This window comes from Thalassophryne amazonica, chromosome 12, assembly GCF_902500255.1.
Source record: "Thalassophryne amazonica chromosome 12, fThaAma1.1, whole genome shotgun sequence".
Classification (NCBI taxonomy): Eukaryota; Metazoa; Chordata; class Actinopteri; order Batrachoidiformes; family Batrachoididae; genus Thalassophryne; species Thalassophryne amazonica.
The window spans coordinates 75,908,582-75,915,981 of NC_047114.1; the positions used below are offsets into that span (position 1 = coordinate 75,908,582).

The 7,400-nt window shown below is 40.2% G+C and overlaps 1 long non-coding RNA gene across 1 annotated transcript; it reads right to left on the minus strand.

The window, feature by feature from the left end:
- Positions 1 to 239: 239 nt before the first annotated feature.
- LOC117522281 lies at positions 240 to 6,466 on the minus strand. The gene is made up of 3 exons (XR_004564190.1): positions 6,353 to 6,466; positions 5,180 to 5,182; positions 240 to 287 (listed from the first exon to the last, which is right to left on the minus strand). It is a non-coding gene; the product is annotated as an uncharacterized LOC117522281 (long non-coding RNA).
- Positions 6,467 to 7,400: the final 934 nt, after the last annotated feature.

Sequence of the window (7,400 nt, forward strand, 5' to 3'; positions counted from 1 at the left end):
ATGCGTTTCCATCGGAATTTTGTGTCATAAACCACCAATACCCAGGAGGCAATGCACATGCCAGTTAGAGTCTGACTGATAAAGGTTCACTTTGTAGACAGTTATTACTTCTGAGCACATCAACTGAATTACATTGGGATAAATTGCATATCTTGAAGGAAATGTGTAATTACTGACTGGTACTAGAGATGTGTGTGTGTGTGTGTGTGTGTGTGTGTGTGTGTGTGTGTGTGTGTGTGTGTGTGTGTGTGTGTGTGTGTGTGTGTGTGTGTGTGTGTGTGTGCACGCTTTTGTATCCGGGAAATTGTGTCATTGACATCAGGCACGTATTTGCAGACACCACTTGGCGGGGTGAGTCATGTCATGACTCGTCTGTATGCGTGTTCCACAACTCCAGGTCCCTGCAGAGAGTCTCATTACAAGGAAAATAGTGGTGATTAGTTTTTAGATATGTCAAAGCACAGACACACACTGTGCTGGAAAATTTTCAGACACCTCCAAATATTACTAATGACCAGACGTAACGAGAACGACTGCTGCGATTGCGGTGATGTCAGTTCAGCTCCTTCATGTGTTTTCAAAATGTGCGGTCAAAACCATTGTCTCTCAGATAAATAAGTGAACTACATTCTGTCGTATCTATGTGTCCAAAGCGTTTCCAATAACTTGATTAGAAAAGCAGGGAGTGCAGAGGACACTAGCACTCTATAAAGTGGTGCACTGTAAAACTGAAGACTTAACGGTGGAACCTCAGTTTTAGAACTGAATTGCTTCCTAAATGTTGTTCTTAAACCGAGTTGTTTTTAAACCAAAATCAATTTTCCCATAAGAAACAATGTAAAAAGGATGAAACAATTCCTGGCCCCAAAAACAACACTGCATTTTTGCCTTTTTAAGAGCATTTCAAAAATAAAAGGCAGACAAAATGCAAAGAATAGTATCTTATACAAAATACTATACAGTAATGGTAATAAAATGGACAATTTAATTTCACCTTACCTGTACAGAAGAGACCATAAGAACATCTGGCAACTGAACTTCTGAATGGATCAGGCACCTCTGCTGCAGCGAAACTCTGGTCGGATTTATGTATGCTAACAGCATTAGCACTTTTAGCTATCGGTAGCTTCACCCGTTAGCTGCACTAAATGTATGATTACTGGAAAAAATATGTGGCTCATAACTTTTAATGTCCATGAAAATTCAGTAAGGTATATCTTATACATTATATTCCAATTCTAAGGTGGAACTATGCTAGTATACTAAGGTATATCTAAATATCTAAAAAGGAAGAGTAAAATAGAATAGAGTCACTTAGGTGCCTGGTCTTGAGAACCAGGGATGTGACCGAAGGACCTATCTTTGTGGCCAGGACGGCGGTGGGATTCGAACACCGGACTGCTCAAACTGAAGACCAAAACCCTACCAGGTCAGCCAAAGGGGAATTCCCCGCTAGTCAAGCTAGCAGGAACATCTTTTCAATCTGGACTTCACCTTGCTACATATTTCCCCACCATTTTGACTTTGTCCCAAGGTCACAGGTGCATTTAAGGATGTTCAGTGGCTACCCACATCCTACCGACAACACCAGTTTGTGATCGGAGGACCTATCTTTGTGGCTGGGACGGTGGTGGGATTCAAACACCGGACTGCTTGAATTGAAGACCAAAGCTCTACCAGGTCAACCAAAGGGGAATTCCTCACTAGCCAAGCTAGCAGGAACATCTTTTCATTCTGGACTTCACCTTGCTACATCCACAACAAAGTAAACTGTTAGAAGAACCACCACGCAGTCCACAAAAATATGATTTAATAGACATCCAAAGACTTTCTTGCATCTTCTTCTTCTTCTTTCGAGTTTATTGGCGGATTGCATCAACATGATGCATTGCCGGCACCTACTGCCGCGGAGATGTTCATGAACCAAGACTTTGTTTGAAAAGTGATGCATTTTTTGTTGAAAAAATATGTTCTTAGTGTCATTCTAAAACCAAGGTTCCAATGTATATTTATTGTAATAAAGTGATTTTATAATGATGCAGATTTTTGATTTTTATGTCCTGTCTCTATGTACATAGCATGTGGGACAGACAACTGTGCCCAACTTTTTTAGACTGCTCTGAAAATGATGTCTGACATTTTCAAATGCATCTCAACACTCCCCGAATGTGGGTCAAATTTCCATTCGGACACGATTGGGGCTCTTTTGACCTCTAGTGTGAGATGGGGGTGTTACCAAACTCAAGACAGGCACCCAAACGTCTTTATGTGTTTAGTCTTAAATAGATTTTGAATGTCCAGGGAACACAATGCAGTAATGGATTTCATGAATTGTAACAAAGTGCATTTGCTCTTCTAAGCTATTTTGTTTGGTGTAATAAAATTATTGATCAGCATTATCTGTAATTCACACATTCATAAACATACTATAGGTACGGTATGTATCCATACTGGATATAATGTACAATTCCAGCTTATTTTTAGAGCTTCTTTTAAAACATAAACATACTCTGCTGCTATTGAAAGCCCCGACAGAGACTGTCCATTTTGATTTATGAAGAGGAAATAGTTGCGTTCTCCTTGTGGGTGGGCCTATAATCCTCCCCTGCCTCATTCTGATGGGGTAGCCGTCGGTAACCGGCAGCACAAGCCCAAATCGCAAGAACTCACATGTCCAGTTGTCAATTCCAAATCTTAAATTGGACCCTGATCACTCTACAGAAAAGATTCCCAGATCTACAGCCTGAGGGTTGAACCATAAAGAAGATACCTGATCATCCCAAAGGTCCACGTCTAAGTGTGCAAAATGAAGTGAACTGTTGAGACCTTCAAGCTGTAAAAGCTATCTGAAACAAAAATCAGATGAATAGCACCTACTTAAATGATCTGCAAGACAATGAGAGCAGAGGGCTCAGTTGTTATAAGGGAGCAATGTGTGAAGTTGCATATAAGCGTAATAATAAAACCAGACATGGTGTCACGGTTGAAAACTCATTCACTGCTTCTCTGGCTCTCAATACATTTTCTATGGGGTGTAAAAATCCAGGATGTGTCCCATGAATTCACATTATCCACTAGTTATTAACTCCCAGAAGACCTTAAGGAGGGTATCGCTACTCCAAAATCACAGAATGTGACTTCCAAAAACAAAGTTTGAATAAATGTATTCAGCAGCTGGAAACAATTAGAACAATACACCACAGTGGACATGTCAAACCAAAGCAATGATCCAAAGAGGTTAAAAGGGGTCTATAGCCGTGAAGAGAAATATTATTGTCAAACTCTCCAAAACAGGTCAGATATCGTCCGCAGTCTACAACAAAGTAAATCACTTTCTAACATCTAAATTACTGCTTACTCAAAGCTGGGACAACTATCGCGGCCCACGCGCTGGGGAAACGTGAAGCAAGTGCAAACACGTGGTTGGTTTTTGTATCACCTCAGCGCGATGTTCTCATGTTTGGGTGCTCCTTCATCGCTGTTCAACTCTGCTAACAAACACAAATTTTACTTCTCATTGTCTCACAGGTCCATCATATCTCTGTGGAAAAACTAATTTTGAGCAACAAATTTTAATAAGTTACAGCTTCAAAACATCATGAATCATTGGAACTCTACAAATCAAGAGACAATGGGTGTAGGCAAGTAAGACTGACCAAAACTCTGGTGTTGTCACTGTTTGAGTTTAGTTTGAACTAGTAGAGATCTGTGACCAAGCTGATACCCATCATCATACTTGAAGCTCGCATATAAATCTTCACACAGTTAAATACCTGAAATAACAAAATAGTAGATGTAGTTGACAAATATGAAGCAAATCCAACAAAAGTCCAGTTATCTCCCTTGTCCAATCAGAATTATTTTCCTTCGAATCAAATCTTCACAAGGTGTGCTATCACTGTTTGAAGTTTGACTGAGATCTGCCAAATGCTGTAGAAGGAGTTGCGCTTCCAAGGTCAGTATCATGCGATGTGTTAATTAACCCTCTGGGGTCCGAGGGCACTTTTTGGACAGTTCACTCGCCTGGCATAAATGTTTTATTATTGCTGTTAACAGCTTTCCCTGCATCCCACAATCAAGTTTTATGTCTCCTTTTTTCAGGACAACCTGTGCTTTCATAATATATGTTTTATAAGTGTAATAAAAGTTTACAATCAAAAATAAGGAAGGAAAAAGTAAAGTGGAAAATAATTTTCCACACACATTTATTCAAAACACACAGCAAACTATAATAAACAACTGTTTTCACACTTTATAAACGTAATTTGAGGTCTTGTGTGAAAGACTGTCCAACAAAAAGGTTCAAACAATAAACACAAAGGCACATTTTGAACAATATATACAAAATGGTCTATGTGTTTTTTGTCTTCATGGTAAAAGCAACAAAGTTATCCAGTAACATTCACATGCAAACTAGTGGAGCAATCGTGATAGTTACACACGCTTTGTTTGAGCACGTGAGATTGTCATCAGAGGCTCTCTGTCTGCTCCGTCTGCTTTCAGTGATCACTGTGCATAATGGTGCAGGGCGCATTTGGAGCCCAATAGTATGTACTCATTGGAGCATCCAGGGGGCTATTCAAATGGGCCAACTAGTAACACATCACTCCTAAAAACAATCTGGGTTATCACGTGAGGTAAATCTGCCCTACGACTGGATTTTGGAAAACCATGTGACGTTGAACCAATTCCAATTGGACACTCACATTGCTCACGTCATCACACAGCTTCTATGAGGAGTACAAAGATGGCTGATGGCTGGCTCGAAAGTCTGAGAAGTCAACTTTTCAGCAAAAAAAAGTAAGTTTCTGTCTCATATTAAAAAGTTATTTATAATTTAGTAAAGCTTGGTCTTAGCCGTAAATATAAATCTCCCATTATATTCCTGTAGAGAAAATGAAGCCAACACACAAGTGTCAAATCTTGCATTTCCTTCACTGTCTGCATGAGACTGACCCCAAATGTGAGACATTCCCTATAGAAGCCCATGTTATAATCTCAAACTTTGCATCAGAAAAACATAGGGTTTCTATAGCTAGTTTCCATGTTCATGACTATTGTATAGGTCTAGGGGTTGAAATGTTTTAATAAATCATCAGTTTAAGTGATTTTAAGCCATGAAGTTCTGTGTCAGAGTCAGCAGCAATTCATGGATTACAGCCTCATTTCTGCTTAAAACTGACTTTAGAATGATTTGAGAGGTTTTACTTTGTCATCTGATGATTAATAATCGCATTATTCCCTTTGATCACTGTGGCTGTAGAGAGTCAGACTCAGACGCGCTGGTGTCATGGTCTGATCAGTCCCTTGCCTTTTATTGTGAAATAATGCTGAATTGTTGTGTTAATGATGGTTGTACAAAAGCTTCAGAGATTTTTTGCTGAAATAGATGATGACTGGAGTGCAGTTTTAAGCAGAAACGAGGCGATAATCGGTGCACTGCTGCTGACGCTCTGAAATGATGCATGTGCAGTGAAAGCCGATCAGACGGGGGGACCAATCACACCGAGGCGCCGGCAAGCTGAGTCCAGGGCCCTGCTAGCAGAGTTTTTAGGTGCTCTGGACTTTACCATGTTTGTTGTTTCTGTGATAATGTGGCTAACTGTGTGTTATTTGTACTACAGGCCATCAAAGAAGTTGTTCCCCAGTATTTGAGTTAAAAGAAATTTTAGTATTACTTAATTTGCATTTTAGCACCATTTGTACTAATTCGGAGGTATCGAGAGCACACTGAGCTCATCTTCTGTGTTATTCCATGGTTACTAAGAGAATATTCAGGTAAAATCTTTTAATAGCCGCACCCAAGCCACCTCTTATGGAAACCACCATCCAATATGCATTAAGATAAGTTGTAACAGGTGGAGTGATGTGCACACTCCACCTGTTTCGTGATGAATATATACCATACACATTTATGGGTTGGCCTGACGTTAGACAGAATCAGGCACTGGCAGGATGGTGATATTTTGAAACCGCCTTAAACCAGCTCTACAGAAAACCTATGGGTGATGTCACGGAGGGTTTGTCGTATATATAAATTACACATCAACCATTCACACAGTAGATGTGCAAGTTCTTTCATTAAAACACAAAATTACATTTAAATATCAATGAAATATTTTGCCTTCTTGAAAAGGATGTTGGGAAGCATGGCGGTTTAGTGGTTAGCACTGTTGCCTCACAGCAAGAAGGTCATGGAATTGCTTCCCACCTGAGCCTCTCTGTGTGGAGTTTGCATGTTCTCTCCGTGTTTGTGTGGGTTTCCTCCAGGTGTGCCGGCTTCCTCCGCCTTCCAAAGCCATGCAGGTTATGTGGATCAGTGGCTCTACATTGATTTTAAGTGTGTGTGCACGTGTGAATGTATTTGTTTGTCTATATATGGCTCTGCTACAGACTAGCATCCTATTCAGTGTGTACCATGCCTCATGCCCTATGACTGCTGGGATAGGCTCCTGCAACCACCGTGACCCTTGCTGTTGACGCTCAGTTCTAATGCAAAACACAAAAGTAGTTGGCATTAATATGAAACATTATCCCCATCAATCTGACAATGTTCTCATATCAGTATTGATTTTTTGAGCTCTAAATGTCAGCATCTCGAAGTAAAGGAATAGTTAAATGTTTCGTGATGAATGACAAATTATCCTGCATTATCAAACCCAGACTGGAGAAACTCACAGCCACTATGTAACTGTATTGTTCCAGACAATCCTACACGTCAGATGCAGTCTGGAATTGTTTTTGGGATAAAGTTGGACTCCTCCTCAGAAGAAAAAGAACGCAACTATTCAATGTTTCTGACTCTCAAAACATTGGTCTACCACAGGTGCAAGTTTTCCGTACCAATTAGCAAGCGCTCCACCCACAAATTTTCCATCAAAATAAACTGGGGAACACATAAAAAATGCACATTAAAATGGGAGTGATTGTCTTTGATATTCAATGCTTTAATTGAAACCAGGCAGCGGGGTTACTGAGCCCTATTTTGACGGCTCCATGGTTTTCCATCAGTAAAAAGGGGATTCCTGACTGATATCCCGAGGAACATTTACTTTTAGAGGAAAGCCAAAACGTCATTGTTTTGCCTCAGCTTCATGGTCAATTGGAATTATAGCATTTTCTTTTTTGTACCTGTAATGGACACTGGGTCAAAGGTTCACACTCTCAACTACCACTCATACATTTTGCATAGATGTTCAGAAACGTTCTCGCATATGGCAGTTCTGAGTAAACATCTGGCAATCTCTGTTTCAGCTTCCCAATAACTCACCAGGCTATGGTCTCACCGTGTACTCAATCGTCTCCAATTACACAGTTGCGGGCGGCTCCCCTGAGGTTACGTGGACAAACTGTTTGGGATTGCGGAAGGAGTTTCCACAAAATAGGTGTTGTCCAAAAAT